Source organism: Leuresthes tenuis, unplaced genomic scaffold (assembly GCF_036924035.1).
Source record: "Leuresthes tenuis unplaced genomic scaffold, fLeuTen1.0.hap1 SCAF_1, whole genome shotgun sequence".
In the NCBI taxonomy this organism is placed as follows: Eukaryota; Metazoa; Chordata; class Actinopteri; order Atheriniformes; family Atherinopsidae; genus Leuresthes; species Leuresthes tenuis.
In genome coordinates, this window is record NW_027325355.1 from 41116997 (window position 1) to 41138315 (window position 21319).

The 21319-nt window shown below is 45.5% G+C and overlaps 2 non-coding genes and 5 pseudogenes across 2 annotated transcripts; all 7 read left to right on the forward strand.

Annotated features, from left to right (window-relative positions):
- Positions 1-229: 229 nt before the first annotated feature.
- On the forward strand, positions 230-353 carry LOC140297635 (5S ribosomal RNA). The gene has a single exon (XR_011913353.1). It is a non-coding gene; the product is annotated as a 5S ribosomal RNA (ribosomal RNA).
- Positions 354-622: 269 nt separating this feature from the next.
- Positions 623-741, forward strand: LOC140294276 (5S ribosomal RNA; annotated as a pseudogene).
- Positions 742-1010: 269 nt separating this feature from the next.
- Positions 1011-1129, forward strand: LOC140316662 (5S ribosomal RNA; annotated as a pseudogene).
- A 269-nt stretch (positions 1130-1398) lies between these two features.
- Positions 1399-1517, forward strand: LOC140295003 (5S ribosomal RNA; annotated as a pseudogene).
- A 269-nt stretch (positions 1518-1786) lies between these two features.
- On the forward strand, positions 1787-1905 carry LOC140290875 (5S ribosomal RNA; annotated as a pseudogene).
- A 269-nt stretch (positions 1906-2174) lies between these two features.
- On the forward strand, positions 2175-2293 carry LOC140291706 (5S ribosomal RNA; annotated as a pseudogene).
- A 272-nt stretch (positions 2294-2565) lies between these two features.
- Positions 2566-2684, forward strand: LOC140290090 (5S ribosomal RNA). The gene has a single exon (XR_011912319.1). It is a non-coding gene; the product is annotated as a 5S ribosomal RNA (ribosomal RNA).
- Positions 2685-21319: the final 18635 nt, after the last annotated feature.

Consider the following 21319-nt stretch of genomic DNA (forward strand, 5'->3'; position numbering starts at 1 on the left):
AGTCTGATCACCCTGTGACACATGAGGAAGTTGGCCATCTTCAGCTGCTGCTGCTTTGTTGGAAGACACGAAGTGATCTGAGAGTCTCAGTTTCAGCTGAAGAGAATAATCACGTCAGGGAAGAAGATGTGCCCACTACACATCAGCCTTTCTCAGCAATTATCTGGTTACATAGAGGAACCGTATGATTCCAGTACCTATATAATGCACATTTGTCACAGAGATTGTCGCTTACGGCCACACCACCCTGAATATAATATGCCCGACCTCGTCTGATCTCGGAAGCCAAGCAGGGTTGGGCCTGGTTAGTACTTGGGTGGGAGACCGCTTGGGAATACCAGGTGCTGTAAGCTTTTTCTCTTCTCTCTACCACCTGCATGTGTTTTGTTGCAACGTCTGATCACCCTGTGACACATGAGGAAGTTGGTTATCTTCAGCTGCGGCTGCTTTGTTGGCAAACACGAAGTGATCTGAGAGTCTCAGTTTCAGCTGAAGAGAATGATCACGTCAGGGAACAAGATGTGCCCACTACACATCAGCCTTTCTCTGCAATTATCTGGTTGCATAGAGGAACCGTATGATTCCAGTACCTATATAATGCACATTTTTCAGAGATATTGTTGCTTACGGCCACACCACCCTGAACATGCCCGCCCTCGTCTGATCTCGGAAGCCAAGCACAGTTGGGCCTGGTTTGTACTTGGATGGAAGACCTCTTGGGAATACCAGGTGCTTTAAGCTTTTTCTCTTCTCTCAACCACCTGCATGTCTTTTGTTGCAATGTCTGATCACCCTGTGACACATGAGGAAGTTGGTTATCTTCAGCTGCGGCTGCTTTGTTGGCAAACACGAAGTGATCTGAGAGTCTCAGTTTCAGCTGAAGAGAATTATCACGTCAGGGAACAAGATATGCCCGCTACATATCAGCCTTTCTCTGCAATTATCTGGTTACATAGAGGAACCATATGATTTGATTGCCTATATAATGCGCATTTGTCACAGAGATTGTTGCTTACGGCCAAACCACCCTGAATATGTCCAACCTCGTCTGATCTCGGAAGCCAAGGAGGGTTGGGCCTGGTTAGTACTTTGATGGGAGACCGCTTGGGAATACCAGGTGCTGTAAGCTTTTTTTCTTCTCTCTACCACCTGCATGTCTTTTGTTGCAACGTCTGATCACCCTGTGACACATGAGGAAGGTGGTCATCTTCAGCTGCTGCTGCTTTGTTGGCAGACACGAAGTGATCTGAGAGTCTCAGTTTCAGCTGAAGAGAATGATCACATCAGAGAAGATGATATGCCCGCTACACATCAGCCTTTCTCGGCAATTATCTGGTTGCATAGAGGAACCATATGATTCCAGTACCTATATAATGCACATTTGTCAGAGACATTGTTGCTTACGGCCACACAACCCTGAACATGCCCGACCTCGTCTGATCTCGGAAGCAAAGCACAGTTGGGCCTGGTTTGTACTTGGTTGGAAGACCTCTTGGGAATACGAGGTGCTGTAAGCTTTTTCTCTTCTCTCTACCACCTGCATGTCTTTTGTTGCAACGTCAGATCACCCTGTGACACATGAGAAAGTTGGTCATCTTCAGCTTCTGCTGCTTTGTTGGCAGACACAAAGTGATCTGAGAGTCTCAGTTCCAGCTCGAGAGAATAATCACGTCAGGGAAGAAGATGTGCCCACTACTTATCAGCTTTTCTCGGCAATTATCTGGTTACATAGAGGAACTGTATGATTCCAATATCTTTATAATGCACATTTGTCACAGTTATGGTTGCTTACCGCCACACCACCCTGAATATGCCTGACCACGTCTGATCTCGGAAGCCAAGCAGGTTTGGGCCTGGTTAGTACTTGGATGGTAGACTCTCTGGGAATACCAGGTGCTGTAAGCTTTTTCTCTTCTCTCTACCACCTGCATGTCTTTTGTTGCAACGTCTGATCACCCTGTGACACATGAGGAAGTTGGTCATCTTCAGCTGCTGCTGCTTTGTTGGCAGACACAAAGTGATCTGAGAGTCTCAGTTTCAGCTGCAGAGAATAATCACGTCAGGGAAGAAGATGTGCCCACTACACATCAGCCTTTCTCGGAAATGATCTGGTTGCATAGAGGAACCGTATGATTCCAGTACCTATATAATGCACATTTGTCAGAGACATTGTTGCTTACGGCCACACCACCCTGAACATGCTCGACCTCGTCTGATCTCGGAAGCCAAGCAGGTTTGGGCCTGGTTAGTACTTGGATGGAAGACCTCTTGGGAATACCAGGTGTGTTAAGCTTTTTCTCTTCTCTCTACCACCTGCATGTCTTTTGTTGCAACGTCTGATCACCCTGTGACACATGAGGAAGTTGGTCATCTTCAGCAGCTGCTGCTGCTTTGTTGGCAGACACAAAGTGATCTGAGAGTCTCAGTTTCAGCTGCAGAGAATGATCACATCAGGGAAGAAGATTTGCCCATAACAAGTGAGCCTTTCTCGGAAATTATCTGGTTACATAGAGGAAGTGTATGATTCCAGTACTTATATAATGCACATTTGTCACAGTTATTGTTGCTTACGGCCACACCACCCTGAATATACCCGACCTCGTCTGATCTCGGAAGCCAAGCAGGGTTGGGCCTGGTTAGTACTTTGATGGGAGACCGCTTGGGAATACCAGGTGCTGTAAGCTTTTTTTCTTCTCTCTACCACCTGGATGTCTTTTGTTGCAACGTCTGATCATCCTGTGACACATGAGGAAGTTGGTCATCTTCAGCAGCTGCTGCTTCTTTGTTGGCAGACACGAAGTGATCTGAGAGTCTCAGTTTCAGCTGCAGAGAATAATCACATCAGGGAAGAAGATGTGCCCACTACAAGTCAGCCTTTCTCGGCAATTATCTGGTTACATAGAGGAAGTGTATGATTCCAGTACTTAGCAGCCACCACCCCAAGGCCCCTAAGGGACCCCGCCCCACACCGCAAGACAGCCCCACCTGCAAGCCCCCAAAACTGCCCTCCAAGCCCGACACACAGTCCCCCCCATCAATCACCAACCCAGTCCCCACGACCCGAGAGACCACCAGACGCCCGAAGCCACACAGCCACCCCCAGCACACACCCAACCGCCCAGAGCGACGGGACAGCAACCCACCACCACCACTATGTGATAAAGCTAATCAGCGGGGACCAGAGAGAATGAAATTCAGCCAATTGATGTTTGAAAGAGGCAGACATTGTTTCCATGCTAATGTAATCTAAAAGAACATTTCTAAACTGGTTAATACACAGATTGTTCTTCGCTTTCCAGTTCATGAGAATAGTTTTCTTTGCGATACATAACACTGTGATGACCATGTGTCCTGAGTTCATTTCCATGTTGATGTTGTCTAAGTCACCCAGTATGCACAGTGTGGGGCATGCAGGAATGCTACACTTTAGCCATGTTGATAGGTCCGTACAGACTTCAAACCAGACCTTCTGGACAGGCGCACAAAACCACAAAGCGTGTGCATAATCATCAGGTGTGTTATCTGTGCAATGTGAGCAGATGTTTGAGTGTGTTAGACCCATCCTTAACATCCTTTGTCCTGTATAGTGTGTTCTATGAAGAATTTTGTATTGTATGAGCTGTAAATTAGGATTTCGAGTCATTCTGAAGGTGTTCAAACATATTTGTGGCCAGAAGCTATGACTAGAACTGATGGATAAATCTGCCTCCCATTTTTAGGATGGTAAAGACATTGTGTCATCTATCTTAGACAATAATTTATGTATTTTTGATAGTAGTTTTGGGATGCAGATGCTTAGAAATTCTGCTACTCTAATCGGGAGTTGTAAGTCTGGTTGGTGGAGGATATATTCCTTTGTTATTATAGACTTAAGTTGTTGATATTCTAGGAATTTATTGCTGCCTATCTCATGTTGTGATATGAGCTCATCAAATGAAATAAAATTTCCATTTTGGATTATATGTTCCAGATGTTTGATTCCTTTGATCTTCCACAGAGTAAAGTTTAGCATTTTTTTGTTTTGCAGGATGTCAGGATTGTTCCAGATGGGTGTAAGCTTACACGGGACAAGTGAAGACTTTGTTATTTTAAGAAATTCCCACCAGGCTGTCAGAGAGGTGCTGATGTTAATGCTTTTAAAACATTTGTGATTTTTTAAGTTTTGACTAATAAGTGGCAGGTCAGAGATTTCCAGATTATCACACAATGCTTGTTCTATATTTATCCATGGTTCATCTATTGGGCTAGGTTTAAACCATTTTGATATATACTGTAACCTATTGGCTAAGGAATAGCGCTGAAAATGAGGTAAAACTAATCAACCACTTTCCTTGGTTTTCTGTAGCATTTTTAAACTAATACGTGGTGGTTTGTTTTTCCACAGAAATTTGGAGATGCATTAATCTAGTGACTTAAACCAAGTAGCAGGTGGTTTTATGGGGATCATTGAGAACAAATAGTTAACTTTTGTGGTATCATCATTTTAATGGTTTCAACTCTCCCCATAAGTGATATAGGTAAGGACTTCCAACGAGAGAGATCGTCCTCTACTGTCTTTAATAATTGCACATAATTTAGCTTTGTTAGCTCTGAGAGCCTGGAGGAAATGTTTATGCCTAAATATCTAATATTTCCTGACTGTAAAGTGATCGCAGGTATATTCTGGACCCTACAGTTAATGGGCAGAACTGTGGTCTTAGACCAATTGATAGAGTAGTCAGAAAGTGCTGAGAATTTATTTATGAGTGTGATCGTGTGAGTGAGAGACGTCTGTGAGTTGTGGAGGAAAAGTAATACATCATCAGCATAAAGACTTATTTTATGCTCAATATTTTGGGGTTGGATGCCTTTAATATTTCTATCTTGTCTGATAGCAGCTGCAAAAGGTTCGATGAAAATAGCAAAAAGTGATGGAGAAAGTGGGCAACCCTGTCTTGTACCTCTCTGCAGACTGAAGCTTGGAGAAGTTTGATCATTTGTCCTGACACTTGCATTTGAGGAGCTATATAATATCCTTATCCAGTTGATGAAGTGTGACCCAAACCCGAATTTTTTTAATGCTGCGAATAAAAATTTCCAGTTCACTCGATCAAATGCTTTTTCTGCATCTAGAGAGACTATTGTGGTATCCAGGTTGTCGATGGTAGAATAGTCTATGAGATTAATTAGCCTGCGAGTGTTAGTGGATGAGTGTCTACCCTTTATGAAACCTGTCTGGTCAGGATGTATTATAAGTGGAGTTATTTCTTCTATTCTTTTGGCGAGGGCTTTACAAATTATTTTGAGGTCTGCATTTATTAGAGATATTGGGCGGTAGCTGGATGGAAGTATGGGGTCTTTTCCTGGTTTCTGTAGCAGGATAATGTTAGCAGAGTTCATGTGTGGGGATAATCTGCCATTCTGCTTAACTTGTAATACCATTTTGTGAAATGCAGTGCCAAAACAGTCCACAATTCTTTGTAGAACTCTGCTGGAAAACCATCTGGTGGCCACCCGGGGCTTTGTTACTGGGCATATGTTGAAGGGCTTCATGGAGTTCTCCTATTGAGAGAGGTGAATCCAGAGCCATTGCCTGTTCGGTTTGTAATTTTGGAAGGTTGATATTATTAAGAAACTGATCTATGTTACTGTCTGATGGATCATTTTGTGATGAATATAAGGTTTTATAGAAGTCCCTAAAAGCATTGTTGATTTCATGGGTGACATTTCTTTTTCAGTCTTTAACAGAAGTGATTGTTGTTTTCTCTTTATTTCTCTTTAGAAAATGGATTTTGGTGTCTGAAATATCCCTCATCAAGGAACTGCTAACTATGAATTCCTTCACTTAAACCAAGTTAAAACTGCTTTGTCCTTCATATTTATCCACGTCTACGCTGGTTTCAATGATAAACTTCTTTATATTACCTTATATGAGAAAGAACCACACTTGTTCTTCTAGAATCCGAAATTCGCTTTCTTTCAAGGAGATAGTGAAGATTTCATATATTGCCATAAAATGAATTGCTTCACTCAAACCAAGTTAAAACTGCTTTGTCCTTCATATTTGTCAATGTTTAAGATGGTTTCAAACATAAATTTCTTTTTATAATCTTGTATGAGAAAAAAACACATGTTTGAGCAATACACTCCTCATGAGGAGTAATGCACGTTTCAGGATTTTGCTGTAAAATTAAATCCTTCACTTCAACCAAGTTAAAACTGCTTTGTCCTTCTTATTTATCCATGTCTAAGCTGGTTTCGAGTATAAACTTCTTTATATTACCTTATATGAAAAAGAACCACACTTGTTCTTCTGGAATCCGAAATTCGCTTTCTTTTAAGGAGATAGTCAAGATTTCAGATATTGCCATAAAATGAATTGCTTCACTCAAACCAAGTTAAAACTGCTTTGTCCTTCATATTTGTCCATGTTTAAGCTGGTTTCAAACATAAACTTCTTTTTATAATCTTGTATGAGAAAAAAACAACACATGTTTGAGCAATACACTCCTTATGAGGAGTAATGCACGTTTCAGGATTTTGCTCTAAAATGAAATCCTTCACTTCAAACAAGTTAAAACTGCTTTGTCCTTCTTATTTATCCATGTCTAAGCTGGTTTCGAGTATAAACTTCTTTATATTACCTTATATAAAAAAGAACCACACTTGTTCTTCTGGAATCCGAAATTCGCTTTCTTTTAAGGAGATAGTCAAGATTTCAGATATTGCCATAAAATGAATTGCTTCATTCAAACCAAGTTAAAACTGCTTTGTCCTTCATGTTTGTCCATGTTTAAGCTGGTTTCAAACATAAACTTCTTTTTATAACCTTGTATGAGAAAGAGCATCCCTTACGTTTGAGAAATACACTCCTTATGAGGAGTAATGCACGATTCAGGATTTTGCTGTAAAATGAATTCCTTCACTTCAACCAAGTTAAAACTGCTTTGTCCTTCTTATTTATCCATGTCTAAGCTGGTTTCAAGTATAAACTTCTTTATATTACCTTATATGAAAAAGAACCACACTTGTTCTTCTGGAATCCGAAATTCGCTTTCTTTTAACGAGATAGTCAAGATTTCAGATATTGCCATAAAATTAATTGCTTCACTCAAACCAAGTTAAAACTGCTTTGTCCTTCATATTTGTCCATGTTTAAGCTGGTTTCAAACATAAACTTCTTTGTATAACCTTGTATGAGAAAGAACCACACTTATGGTTGAGCAATACGCTCTTTATGAGGATTTAGCTGTAAAATGAATTCCTTGTACACGGCCACAATCCACAGCCCCCCCAAGCAATCAGAAACAGGCAGAGAGGCCCACAAGACCCAGGCCACCAGCAGCCCCCACGGAGCACAGAACCCAGGATGCCCACCACAGGGACAACCACGCATCCACCCAGAAGACAGCAGTGGAAGCCCCCGGACAGAGCCCCCATAAGCATAGGGCAGAGGCCCCCCGGGAGCCAGGGACAACAGCCCACCGACCCCACCAGGCCACGGACCCGGGCGCCAGGAGCCCGAGCGCCCCAAAACCCCCCGGCAGAGGCCCCACCCAATACCCGGGAGGGCCAAGCACCCCAGACAGCCACGCAGTGGGTCAGCGCCTGCCCCAGCTTCCCTGGCCAAGTTACTGGGAGTCAAGACGTGCCCACAGGTGGGTGAAGTTGCGAGCAGTGGGGAGAGGCAACGCCGCCCCCCTATTGGGAGAAGCACAGGCAGGCTAGGCGACGGCAAGTCCCAGACCCAGGCCCAATCATCACCACACACACTTTGACGTCCCATACATCCACACATCCACACGTCCTCCCTCCCTTGACTCCGCTGGGGTGTAGCGCAGCGGGCACACAGCGGTCTGTGTACAGGAGCCAAAAGGGAGAGGGGTATGGGGATATACACTGGGAGAGTTATATTAGCATGGAAACAATGTCTGCCTCCTCAAAACATCAATTGGCTGAATTTCATTCTCTCTGGTCCCCGCTGATTAGCTTTATCACATAGTGGTGGTGGTGGGTTGCTGTCCCATCGCTCTGGGCGGTTGGGTGTGTGCTGGGGGGGGGCTGTGTGGCTTTGGGCGTCTGGTGGTCTCTCGGGTCGTGGGGACCGGGTTGGTCATTGCTGGGGGGGACTGTGTGTCGGGCTTGGAGGGCAGTTTTGGGGGCTTGCGGGTGGGGCTGTCTTGCTGTGTGGGGCGGGGTCCCTTAGGGGCCTTGGGGTGGTGGCTGCTGGCTCTGTACCAGGTGGCTGGGCCGCTCTGGCGTGGGTGGTGGTGCTGGGCCTGGGCCCTGGTGGCTGGGCGCTGCCTTGCGCCCGGGGGGGCTGGGTTGCCCTGGACATGCCACAGTATGGGTGGGTTGGTGCAGGTCCTGGTGCCAGGCTTGTTGCTCTGGGACGTCCAGGGTGTCCGCAGGTGGTTGTTTTCTTTAGGGTGTTGGGGCGTGCGGTGGGGGGGGTGCTTTTCCCCTGTTGAGGGGGGGGCCTGGGTGATGGTGGGTCTCAGGCCCGGGCTGCTGCGTCTGGTGTGACCGGGTGGTTTGTTTGTTTTTTTGTAGAGGTCCTCCGGGGTGGGATGGGGTTGGGTTGAGTGGGGTTGGGCGGGGTGGGTACCTTCTGGGGGTACAGTAGCTCCCGGAATATGGTCGCTGCAAGCCCCGAGCCTGGTGGACATCAGGCCCTCCTGCCCTGTGCTGGGTCCCAGGTAGCGGGGGTGCCTATTGCAGCCAGTCCCTGGCTGCCTTCATACCCTCTCCCTTTTGGCTCCTGTACACAGCACACACTCACACATGAAGGGTTTTGGGGGGCGTGTGTGTTCTGTGGGGTGTAGTGGATGGGGCCACGTAGGTGGTCCCCTTGGCTGCACTCTGCAGTTCCCCGCCCCTGTTTTAATTACACCTTAGACATCACTACTTATCAAACACACACACACACACACATTAGGTCTTGGGGGGTGGTTGCACTGAGTGGCATCTGGTGGACGGGGCTCTTTGGGTATGTAGGCTTCCCAGAGGGCCGCGCTCCCAGTTCTACAAGGTTGGCTGCCCCTCAATTTTAATCGCTCACTATTAGAAAATATTGAAGAGCCAGAAGGGTGAGGGGAGGGGTCTTCTCACACCCCTGCTTCCTGGTTGCTGCTCGGGAAGGAGTGGCCAGGAGGAATTAATTATTCTGCTGGTTCAGGGTCTGTGGTGGCTGGGGGGCTGCTGGCCCCATGGTGTGCCCACTGTGCTAGACCCCAGCAGAGTCAAGGGAGGGATGACGTGTGGATGTGTGGATGTATGGGACGTGAAAGTGTGTGTGGTGATGATTGGGCCTGGGTCTGGGACTTGCTGTCGCCTGGCCTGCCTGTGCTTCTCCCAATGGGGGGGCGGCGTTGCCTCTCCCCACTCCTCGCGACTTCACCCACCTGTGGGCACGTCTTGACTGCCAGGGCTCTTGGCCAGGGGCACTGAGGCAGGCGCTGACCCACTGCGTGGCTGTCTGGGGCGCTTGGCCCTCCCGGGTATTGGGTGGGGCCTCTGCCGGGGGGTTTTGGGGCGCTCGGGCTCCTGGGGCCGGGTCCGGTGCACGGCCCATGTCTGGGCGGCTGGGGCCTGGTGCGGTCGGTGGGCTGTTGCCCCTGGCTCCCGGGCGCCTCTGCCCTATGCTTATGGGGGCTCTGTCCGGGGGCTTCCACTGCTGTCTTCTGGGTGGATGCGTGGTTGTCCCTGCGGTGGGCATCCTGGGTTCTGTGCTCCGTGGGGGCTGCTGGTGGCCTGGGTCTTATGGGCCTCTCTACCTGTTTCTGATTGCTTGGGGGGGCTGTGGATTGTGGCCGTGTACACTTATTCACTCATAAGTAAGAACGGTTATCATGTAGGTCCTGTGCCATGGGTGTTGCATGTTCTCACACACACACACACACAATACACATTCATTAGTCCAGTAGCAGTTGATGTATTACCATGTCGCCTCAGGTCATCTATATGCACAGTTGTGTTGTATGCGATTTCCACTACTTGTGCTTGTTTTTGTTTGTTTGTGTGTTTGTTTTTTCTCTGCTTGTTTGCATGGTCCTCGCAGTGTTATGTATCGCAAAGAAAACTATTCTCATGAACTGGAAAGCAAAAAACAGTCTGTGTATTAAGCAGTTTAGAAATGTTATTTTAGATTATATTAGCATGGAAACAATGTCTGCCTCCTCAAAACATCAATTGGCTGAATTTCATTCTCTCTGGTCCCCGCTGATTAGCTTTATCACATAGTGGTGGTGGTGGGTTGCTGTCCCGTCGCTCTGGGCGGTTGGGTGTGTGCTGGGGGGGGGCTGTGTGGCTTTGGGCGTCTGGTGGTCTCTCGGGTCGTGGGGACCGGGTTGGTCATTGCTGGGGGGGACTGTGTGTCGGGCTTGGAGGGCAGTTTTGGGGGCTTGCGGGTGGGGCTGTCTTGCTGTGTGGGGTGGGGTCCCTTAGGGGCCTTGTGGTGGTGGCTGCTGGCTCTGTACCGGGTGGCTGGGCCGCTCTGGTGTGGATGGTGGTGCTGGGCCTGGGCCCTGGTGGCTGGGCGCTGCCTTGGCCCGAGGGGGCTGGGTTGCCCTGGACATGCCACAGTATGGGTGGGTTGGTGCAGGTCCTGGTGCCAGGCTTGTTGCTCTGGGACCTCCAGGGTGTCCGCAGGTGGTTGTTTTCTTTAGGGTGTTGGGGCGTGCGGTGGGGGGGGGTGCTTTTCCCCTGTTGAGGGGGGGGCCTGGGTGATGGTGGGTCTCAGGCCCGGGCTGCTGCGTCTGGTGTGACCGGGTGGTTTGTTTGTTGTTGTTTGTTTGTTTGTTTGTAGAGGTCCTCCGGAGTGGGGTGGGGTTGGGTTGAGTGGGATGGGGTTGGGTGCGTACCTTCTGGGGATACAGTCGCTGCAGGCCCCGAGCCTGGTGGACATCAGGCCCTCCTGCCCTGTGTTGGGTCCCAGGTAGTGGGGGTGCATATTGCAGCCAGTCCCCCGGTGTATATCCCCATACCCCTCTCCCTTTTGGCTCCTGTACACAGCACGCTGTGTGCCCGCTGCGCTACACCCCAGCGGAGTCAAGGGAGGGAGGACGTGTGGATGTATGGGACGTCAAAGTGTGTGTGGTGATGATTGGGCCTGGGTCTGGGACTTGCCGTCGCCTAGCCTGCCTGTGCTTCTCCCAATAGGGGGGCGGCGTTGCCTCTCCCCACTGCTCGCAACTTCACCCACCTGTGGGCACGTCTTGACTCCCAGTAACTTGGCCAGGGAAGCTGGGGCAGGCGCTGACCCACTGCGTGGCTGTCTGGGGTGCTTGGCCCTCCCGGGTATTGGGTGGGGCCTCTGCCGGGGGGTTTTGGGGCGTTTTGGGTTCCTGGGGCCCGGGTCCGTGGCCTGGTGGAGTCGGTGGGCTGTTGTCCCTGGCTCTGCCCTATGCTTATGGGGGCTCTGTCCGGGGGCTTCCACTGCTGTCTACTGGGTGGATGCGTGGTTGTCCCTGCGGTGGGCATCCTGGGTTCTGTGCTCCGTGGGGGCTGCTGGTGGCCTGGGTCTTGTGGGCCTCTCTGCCTGCTTCTGATTGCTTGGGGGGGGCTGTGGATTGTGGCCGTGTACACTTATACACTCATAACTAAGCACGGTTATCATGTAGGTCCTGTGCCATGGGTGTTGCATGTTCCCCCCACACACACACACACAACACACATTCATTAGTCCAGTAGCAGTTGATGTATTACCATGTCGCCTCAGGTCATCTATATCCACAGTTGTGTTGTATACGATTGCCACTACTTGTGCTTGTTGTTGTTTGTTTGTGTGTTTGTTCTCTGCTTGTCTGCTTTCAGGTGCTCCTGGTGGCGCAAAGGCTGGATTCGCAACAGAGACCATGGATTATTGTCTGTTTTGTTTTTTTACAGGTGTAGCAGCTGGTTGTCTGGTTTTTGTTTCTTTTTTTGTTCTGTTTCCTCTTCTTTCCTTTTCCCCCGGTCCGGTTCAGTTCCATTACATGTTATATATAACAAGAAATAAATAAATGGGCATCAAGGGGAGCTTTACATTTATAAAACTTCCCTTGGCAAAGCAAATCAGTTTGGCATAAAAGGTATTCACAATTCTGCTGCCATAATGCTGAACAGAACAAGGGAAAAAAGTGAAGGAATTCATTTTACAGCTAAATCCTCATAAAGAGCGTATTGCTCAACCATAAGTGTGGTTCTTTCTCATACAAGGTTATACAAAGAAGTTTATGTTTGAAACCAGCTTAAACATGGACAAATATGAAGGACAAAGCAGTTTTAACTTGGTTTGAGTGAAGCAATTCATTTTATGGCAATATCTGAAATCTTGACTATCAACTTAAAAGAAAGCGAATTTCGGATTCCAGAAGAACAAGTGTGGTTCTTTCTCATATAAGGTAATATAAAGAAGTTTATACTTGAAACCAGCGTAGACATGGATAAATAAGAAGGACAAAGCAGTTTTAACTTGGTTGAAGTGAAGGAATTCATTTTACAGCAAAATCCTGAATCGTGCATAACTCCTCATAAGGAGTGTATTGCTCAAACGTGTTGTTTTTTTCTCATACAAGATTATAAAAAGAAATTTATGTTTGACACCATCTTAAACATGGACAAATATGAAGGACAAAGCAGTTTGAACTTGGTTTGAGTGAAGCCATTCATTTTATGGCAATATCTGAAATCTTGACTATCTCGTTAAAAGAAAGCGAATTTCGGATTCCAGAAGAACAAGTGTGGTTCTTTCTCATATAAGGTAATATAAAGAAGTTTATACTTGAAACCAGCTTAGACATGGATAAATAAGAAGGACAAAGCAGTTTAAACTTGGTTGAAGTGAAGGAATTCATTTTACAGCAAAATCCTGAATCGTACATAACTCCTCATAAGGAGTGTATTGCTCAAACGTAAGGGATGCTCTGTCTCATACAAGGTTATAAAAAGAAGTTTATGTTTGAAACCAGCTTAAACATGGACAAATATGAAGGACAAAGCAGTTTTAACTTGGTTTGAGTGAAGCAATTCATTTTATGGCAATATCTGAAATCTTGACTATCTCCTTAAAAGAAAGCGAATTTCGGATTCCAGAAGAACAAGTGTGGTTCTTTCTCATATAAGGTAATATAAAGAAGTTTATACTTGAAACCAGCGTAGACATGGATAAATAAGAAGGACAAAGCAGTTTTAACTTGGTTGAAGTGAAGGAATTCATTTTACAGCAAAATCCTGAATCGTGCATAACTCCTCATAAGGAGTGTATTGCTCAAACGTGTTGTTTTTTTCTCATACAAGATTATAAAAAGAAATTTATGTTTGACACCATCTTAAACATGGACAAATATGAAGGACAAAGCAGTTTTAACTTGGTTTGAGTGAAGCCATTCATTTTATGGCAATATCTGAAATCTTGACTATCTCGTTAAAAGAAAGCGAATTTCGGATTCCAGAAGAACAAGTGTGGTTCTTTCTCATATAAGGTAATATAAAGAAGTTTATACTTGAAACCAGCTTAGACATGGATAAATAAGAAGGACAAAGCAGTTTAAACTTGGTTGAAGTGAAGGAATTCATTTTACAGCAAAATCCTGAATCGTGCATAACTCCTCATAAGGAGTGTATTGCTCAAACGTAAGGGATGCTCTGTCTCATACAAGGTTATAAAAAGAAGTTTATGTTTGAAACCAGCTTAAACATGGACAAATATGAAGGACAAAGCAGTTTTAACTTGGTTTGAATGAAGCAATTCATTTTATGGCAATATCTGAAATCTTGACTATCTCCTTAAAAGAAAGCGAATTTCGGATTCCAGAAGAACAAGTGTGGTTCTTTTTCATATAAGGTAATATAAAGAAGTTTATACTCGAAACCAGCTTAGACATGGATAAATAAGAAGGACAAAGCAGTTTTAACTTGGTTGAAGTGAAGGATTTCATTTTACAGCAAAATCCTGAAACGTGCATTACTCCTCATAAGGAGTGTATTGCTCAAACATGTGTTGTTTTTTTCTCATACAAGATTATAAAAAGAAATTTATGTTTGAAACCATCTTAAACATGGACAAATATGAAGGACAAAGCAGTTTTAACTTGGTTTGAGTGAAGCAATTCATTTTATGGCAATATCTGAAATCTTGACTATCTCGTTAAAAGAAAGCGAATTTCGGATTCCAGAAGAACAAGTGTGGTTCTTTATCATATAAGGTAATATAAAGAAGTTTATACTTGAAACCAGCTTAGACATGGATAAATAAGAAGGACAAAGCAGTTTTAACTTGGTTGAAGTGAAGGAATTCATTTTACAGCAAAATCCTGAATCGTGCATAACTCCTCATAAGGAGTGTATTGCTCAAACGTAAGGGATGCTCTTTCTCATACAAGGTTATAAAAAGAAGTTTATGTTTGAAACCAGCTTAAACATGGACAAATATGAAGGACAAAGCAGTTTTAACTTGGTTTGAATGAAGCAATTAATTTTATGGCAATATCTGAAATCTTGACTATCTCCTTAAAAGAAAGCGAATTTCGGATTCCAGAAGAACAAGTGTGGTTCTTTTTCATATAAGGTAATATAAAGAAGTTTATACTCGAAACCAGCTTAGACATGGATAAATAAGAAGGACAAAGCAGTTTTAACTTGGTTGAAGTGAAGGATTTCATTTTACAGCAAAATCCTGAAACGTGCATTACTCCTCATAAGGAGTGTATTGCTCAAACATGTGTTGTTTTTTTCTCATACAAGATTATAAAAAGAAATTTATGTTTGACACCATCTTAAACATGGACAAATATGAAGGACAAAGCAGTTTTAACTTGGTTTGAGTGAAGCAATTCATTTTATGGCAATATCTGAAATCTTGACTATCTCCTTAAAAGAAAGCGAATTTCGGATTCCAGAAGAACAAGTGTGGTTCTTTCTCATATAAGGTAATATAAAGAAGTTTATACTTGAAACCAGCTTAGACATGGATAAATTAAGAAGGACAAAGCAGTTTTAACTTGGTTGAAGTGAAGGAATTCATTTTACAGCAAAATCCTGAATCGTGCATAACTCCTCATAAGGAGTGTATTGCTCAAACGTAAGGGATGCTCTTTCTCATACAAGGTTATAAAAAGAAGTTTATGTTTGAAACCAGCTTAAACATGGACAAATATGAAGGACAAAGCAGTTTTAACTTGGTTTGAATGAAGCAATTAATTTTATGGCAATATCTGAAATCTTGACTATCTCCTTAAAAGAAAGCAAATTTCGGATTCCAGAAGAACAAGTGTGGTTCTTTTTCATATAAGGTAATATAAAGAAGTTTATACTCGAAACCAGCTTAGACATGGATAAATAAGAAGGACAAAGCAGTTTTAACTTGGTTGAAGTGAAGGATTTCATTTTACAGCAAAATCCTGAAACGTGCATTACTCCTCATAAGGAGTGTATTGCTCAAACATGTGTTTTTTTCTCATACAAGAAAATAGAAAGAAGTTCATGTTTGAAACCAGCTTAAACATGGACAAATATGAAGGACAAAGCAGTTTTAACTTGGTTTGAATGAAGCAATTCATTTTATGGCAATATCTGAAATCTTGACTATCTCCTTAAAAGAAAGCGAATTTCGGATTCCAGAAGAACAAGTGTGGTTCTTTTTCATATAAGGTAATATAAAGAAGTTTATACTCGAAACCAGCTTAGACATGGATAAATAAGAAGGACAAAGCAGTTTTAACTTGGTTGAAGTGAAGGATTTCATTTTACAGCAAAATCCTGAAACGTGCATTACTCCTCATAAGGAGTGTATTGCTCAAACATGTGTTGTTTTTTTCTCATACAAGATTATAAAAAGAAATTTATGTTTGAAACCATCTTAAACATGGACAAATATGAAGGACAACGCAGTTTTAACTTGGTTGAAGTGAAGGAATTCATTTTACAGCAAAATCCTGAATCGTGCATAACTCCTCATAAGGAGTGTATTGCTCAAACGTGTTGTTTTTTTCTCATACAAGATTATAAAAAGAAATTTATGTTTGACACCATCTTAAACATGGACAAATATGAAGGACAAAGCAGTTTTAACTTGGTTTGAGTGAAGCCATTAATTTTATGGCAATATCTGAAATCTTGACTATCTCGTTAAAAGAAAGCGAATTTCGGATTCCAGAAGAACAAGTGTGGTTCTTTCTCATATAAGGTAATATAAAGAAGTTTATACTTGAAACCAGCTTAGACATGGATAAATAAGAAGGACAAAGCAGTTTAAACTTGGTTGAAGTGAAGGAATTCATTTTACAGCAAAATCCTGAATCGTGCATAACTCCTCATAAGGAGTGTATTGCTCAAACATGTGTTGTTTTTTTCTCATACAAGATTATAAAAAGAAATTTATGTTTGACACCATCTTAAACATGGACAAATATGAAGGACAAAGCAGTTTTAACTTGGTTTGAGTGAAGCAATTCATTTTATGGCAATATCTGAAATCTTGACTATCTCCTTAAAAGAAAGCGAATTTCGGATTCCAGAAGAACAAGTGTGGTTCTTTCTCATATAAGGTAATATAAAGAAGTTTATACTTGAAACCAGCTTAGACATGGATAAATTAAGAAGGACAAAGCAGTTTTAACTTGGTTGAAGTGAAGGAATTCATTTTACAGCAAAATCCTGAATCGTGCATAACTCCTCATAAGGAGTGTATTGCTCAAACGTAAGGGATGCTCTTTCTCATACAAGGTTATAAAAAGAAGTTTATGTTTGAAACCAGCTTAAACATGGACAAATATGAAGGACAAAGCAGTTTTAACTTGGTTTGAATGAAGCAATTAATTTTATGGCAATATCTGAAATCTTGACTATCTCCTTAAAAGAAAGCGAATTTCGGATTCCAGAAGAACAAGTGTGGTTCTTTTTCATATAAGGTAATATAAAGAAGTTTATACTCGAAACCAGCTTAGACATGGATAAATAAGAAGGACAAAGCAGTTTTAACTTGGTTGAAGTGAAGGATTTCATTTTACAGCAAAATCCTGAAACGTGCATTACTCCTCATAAGGAGTGTATTGCTCAAACATGTGTTTTTTTCTCATACAAGAAAATAAAAAGAAGTTCATGTTTGAAACCATCTTAAACATGGAAAAATATGAAGGACAAAGCAGTTTTAACTTGGTTTGAATGAAGCAATTCATTTTATGGCAATATCTGAAATCTTCACTATCTCCTTGAAAGAAAGCGAATTTCGGATTCTAGAAGAACAAGTGTGGTTCTTTCTCATATAAGGTAATATAAAGAAGTTTATCATTGAAACCAGCGTAGACGTGGATAAATATGAAGGACAAAGCAGTTTTAACTTGGTTTAAGTGAAGGAATTCATAGTTAGCAGTTCCTTGATGAGGGATATTTCAGACACCAAAATCCATTTTCTAAAGAGAAATAAAGAGAAAACAACAATCACTTCTGTTAAAGACTGAAAAAGAAATGTCACCCATGAAATCAACAATGCTTTTAGGGACTTCTATAAAACCTTATATTCATCACAAAATGATCCATCAGACAGTAACATAGATCAGTTTCTTAGTAATATCAACCTTCCAAAATTACAAACCGAACAGGCAATGGCTCTGGATTCACCTCTCTCAATAGGAGAACTCAATGAAGCCCTTCAACATATGCCTAGTAACAAAGCCCCGGGTGGCCACCAGATGGTTTTCCAGCAGAGTTCTACAAAGAATTGTGGACTGTTTTGGCACTGCATTTCACAAAATGGTATTACAAGTTAAGCAGAATGGCAGATTATCCCCACACATGAACTCTGCTAACATTATCCTGCTACAGAAACCAGGAAAAGACCCCATACTTCCATCCAGCTACCGCCCAATATCTCTAATAAATGCAGACCTCAAAATAATTTGTAAAGCCCTCGCCAAAAGAATAGAAGAAATAACTCCACTTATAATACATCCTGACCAGACAGGTTTCATAAAGGGTAGACGATCATCCACTAACACTCGCAGGCTAATTAATCTCATAGACTATTCTACCATTTTTTTAATTTTTATTCGCAGCATTAAAAAAATTCGGGTTTGGGTCACACTTCATCAACTGGATAAGGATATTATAAAGCTCCCCAAATGCAAGTGTCAGGACAAATGATCAAACTTCTCCAAGCTTCAGTCTGCAGAGAGGTACAAGACAGGGTTGCCCACTTTCTCCATCACTTTTTGCTATTTTCATCGAACCTTTTGCAGCTGCTATCAGACAAGATAGAAATATTAAAGGCATCCAACCCCAAAATATTGAGCATAAAATAAGTCTTTATGCTGATGATGTATTACTTTTCCTCCACAACTCACAGACATCTCTCACTCACACGATCACCCTCATAAATAAATTCTCAGTTTGCATGGTCCTCGCAGTGTTATGTATCGCAAAGAAAACTATTCTCATGACCTGGAAAGCGAAAAACAGTCTGTGTATTAAGCAGTTTAGAAATGTTATTTTAGATTATATTAGCATGGAAACAATGTCTGCCTCCTCAAAACATCAATTGGCTGAATTTCATTCTCTCTGGTCCCCGCTGATTAGCTTTATCACATAGTGGTGGTGGTGGGTTGCTGTCCCGTCGCTCTGGGCGGTTGGGTGTGTGCTGGGGGGGGCTGTGTGGCTTTGGGCGTCTGGTGGTCTCTCGGGTCGTGGGGACCGGGTTGGTCATTGCTGGGGGGGACTGTGTGTCGGGCTTGGAGGGCAGTTTTGGGGGCTTGCGGGTGGGGCTGTCTTGCTGTGTGGGGCGGGGTCCCTTAGGGGCCTTGGGGTGGTGGCTGCTGGCTCTGTACCGGGTGGCTGGGCCGCTCTGGCGTGGGTGGTGGTGCTGGGCCTGGGCCCTGGTGGCTGGGCGCTGCCTTGCGCCCAGGGGGGCTGGGTTGCCCTGGACATGCCACAGTATGGGTGGGTTGGTGCAGGTCCTGGTGCCAGGCTTGTTGCTCTGGGACCTCCAGGGTATCCGCAGGTGGTTGTTTTCTTTAGGGTGTTGGGGCGTGCGGTGGGGGGGGGTGCTTTTCCCCTGTTGAGGGGGGGGCCTGGGTGATGGTGGGTCTCAGGCCCGGGCTGCTGCGTCTGGTGTGACCGGGTGGTTTGTTTGTTTTTTTGTAGAGGTCCTCCGGGGTGGGATGGGGTTGGGCGGGGTGGGTACCTTCTGGGGGTACAGTAGCTCCCGGAATATGGTCGCTGCAAGCCCCGAGCCTGGTGGACATCAGGCCCTCCTGCCCTGTGCTGGGTCCCAGGTAGCGGGGGTGCCTATTGCAGCCAGTCCCTGGCTGCCTTCATACCCTCTCCCTTTTGGCTCCTGTACACAGCACACACTCACACATGAAGGGTTTTGGGGGGCGTGTGTGTTCTGTGGGGTGTAGTGGATGGGGCCACGTAGGTGGTCCCCTTGGCTGCACTCTGCAGTTCCCCGCCCCTGTTTTAATTACACCTTAGACATCACTACTTATCAAACACACACACACACACATTAGGTCTTGGGGGGTGGTTGCACTGAGTGGCATCTGGTGGACGGGGCTCTTTAGGTATGTAGGCTGCCCAGAGGGCCGCGCTCCCAGTTCTACAAGGTTGGCTGCCCCTCAATTTTAATCGCTCACTATTAGAAAATATTGAAGAGCCAGAAGGTTGAGGGGAGGGGTCTTCTCACACCCCTGCTTCCTGGTTGCTGCTCGGGAAGGAGTGGCCAGGAGGAATGAATTATTCTGCTGGTTCAGGGTCTGTGGTGGCTAGGGGAATGCTGGCCCCATGGTGTGCCCACTGTGCTAGACCCCAGCGGAGTCAAGGGAGGGATGACGTGTGGATGTGTGGATGTATGGGACGTGAAAGTGTGTGTGGTGATGATTGGGCCTGGGTCTGGGACTTGCTGTCGCCTGGCCTGCCTGTGCTTCTCCCAATGGGGGGGCGGCGTTGCCTCTCCCCACTCCTCGCGACTTCACCCACCTGTGGGCACGTCTTGACTGCCAGGGCTCTTGGCCAGGGGCACTGAGGCAGGCGCTGACCCACTGCATGGCTGTCTGGGGCGCTTGGCCCTCCCGGGTATTGGGTGGGGCCTCTGCCGGGGGGTTTTGGGGCGCTCGGGCTCCTGGGGCTGGGTCCGGTGCACGGCCCATGTCTGGGCGGCTGGGGCCTGGTGGGGTCGGTGGGCTGTTGCCCCTGGCTCCCGGGCGCCTCTGCCCAATGCTTATGGGGGCTCTGTCCGGGGGCTTCCACTGCTGTCTTCTGGGTGGATGCGTGGTTGTCCCTGCGGTGGGTATCCTGGGTTCTGTGCTCCGTGGGGGCTGCTGGTGGCCTGGGTCTTGTGGGCCTCTCTGCCTGTTTCTGATTGCTTGGGGGGGCTGTGGATTGTGGCCGTGTACACTTATACACTCATAAGTAAGAACGGTTATCATGTAGGTCCTGTGCCATGGGTGTTGCATGTTCTCACACACACACACACACAATACACATTCATTAGTCCAGTAGCAGTTGATGTATTACCATGTCGCCTCAGGTCATCTATATGCACAGTTGTGTTGTATGCGATTGCCACTACTTGTGCTTGTTTTTGTTTGTTTGTGTGTTTGTTTTTTCTCTGCTTGTTTGCATGGTCCTCGCAGTGTTATGTATCGCAAAGAAAACTATTCTCATGACCTGGAAAGCGAAAAACAGTCTGTGTATTAAGCAGTTTAGAAATGTTATTTTAGATTATATTAGCATGGAAACAATGTCTGCCTCCTCAAAACATCAATTGGCTGAATTTCATTCTCTCTGGTCCCCGCTGATTAGCTTTATCACATAGTGGTGGTGGTGGGTTGCTGTCCCGTCGCTCTGGGCGGTTGGGTGTGTGCTGGGGGGGGCTGTGTGGCTTTGGGCGTCTGGTGGTCTCTCGGGTCGTGGGGACCGGGTTGGTCATTGCTGGGGGGGACTGTGTGTCGGGCTTGGAGGGCAGTTTTGGGGGCTTGCGGGTGGGGATGTCTTGCTGTGTGGGGCGGGGTCCCTTAGGGGCCTTGGGGTGGTGGCTGCTGGCTCTGTACCGGGTGGCTGGGCCGCTCTGGCGTGGGTGGTGGTGCTGGGCCTGGGCCCTGGTGGCTGGGCGCTGCCTTGCGCCCGGGGGGGCTGGGTTGCCCTGGACATGCCACAGTATGGGTGGGTTGGTGCAGGTCCTGGTGCCAGGCTTGTTGCTCTGGGACCTCCAGGGTATCCGCAGGTGGTTGTTTTCTTTAGGGTGTTGGGGCGTGCGGTGGGGGGGGGTGCTTTTCCTCTGTTGAGGGGGGGGCCTGGGTGATGGTGGGTCTCAGGCCCGGGCTGCTGCGTCTGGTGTGACCGGGTGGTTTGTTTGTTTTTTTGTAGA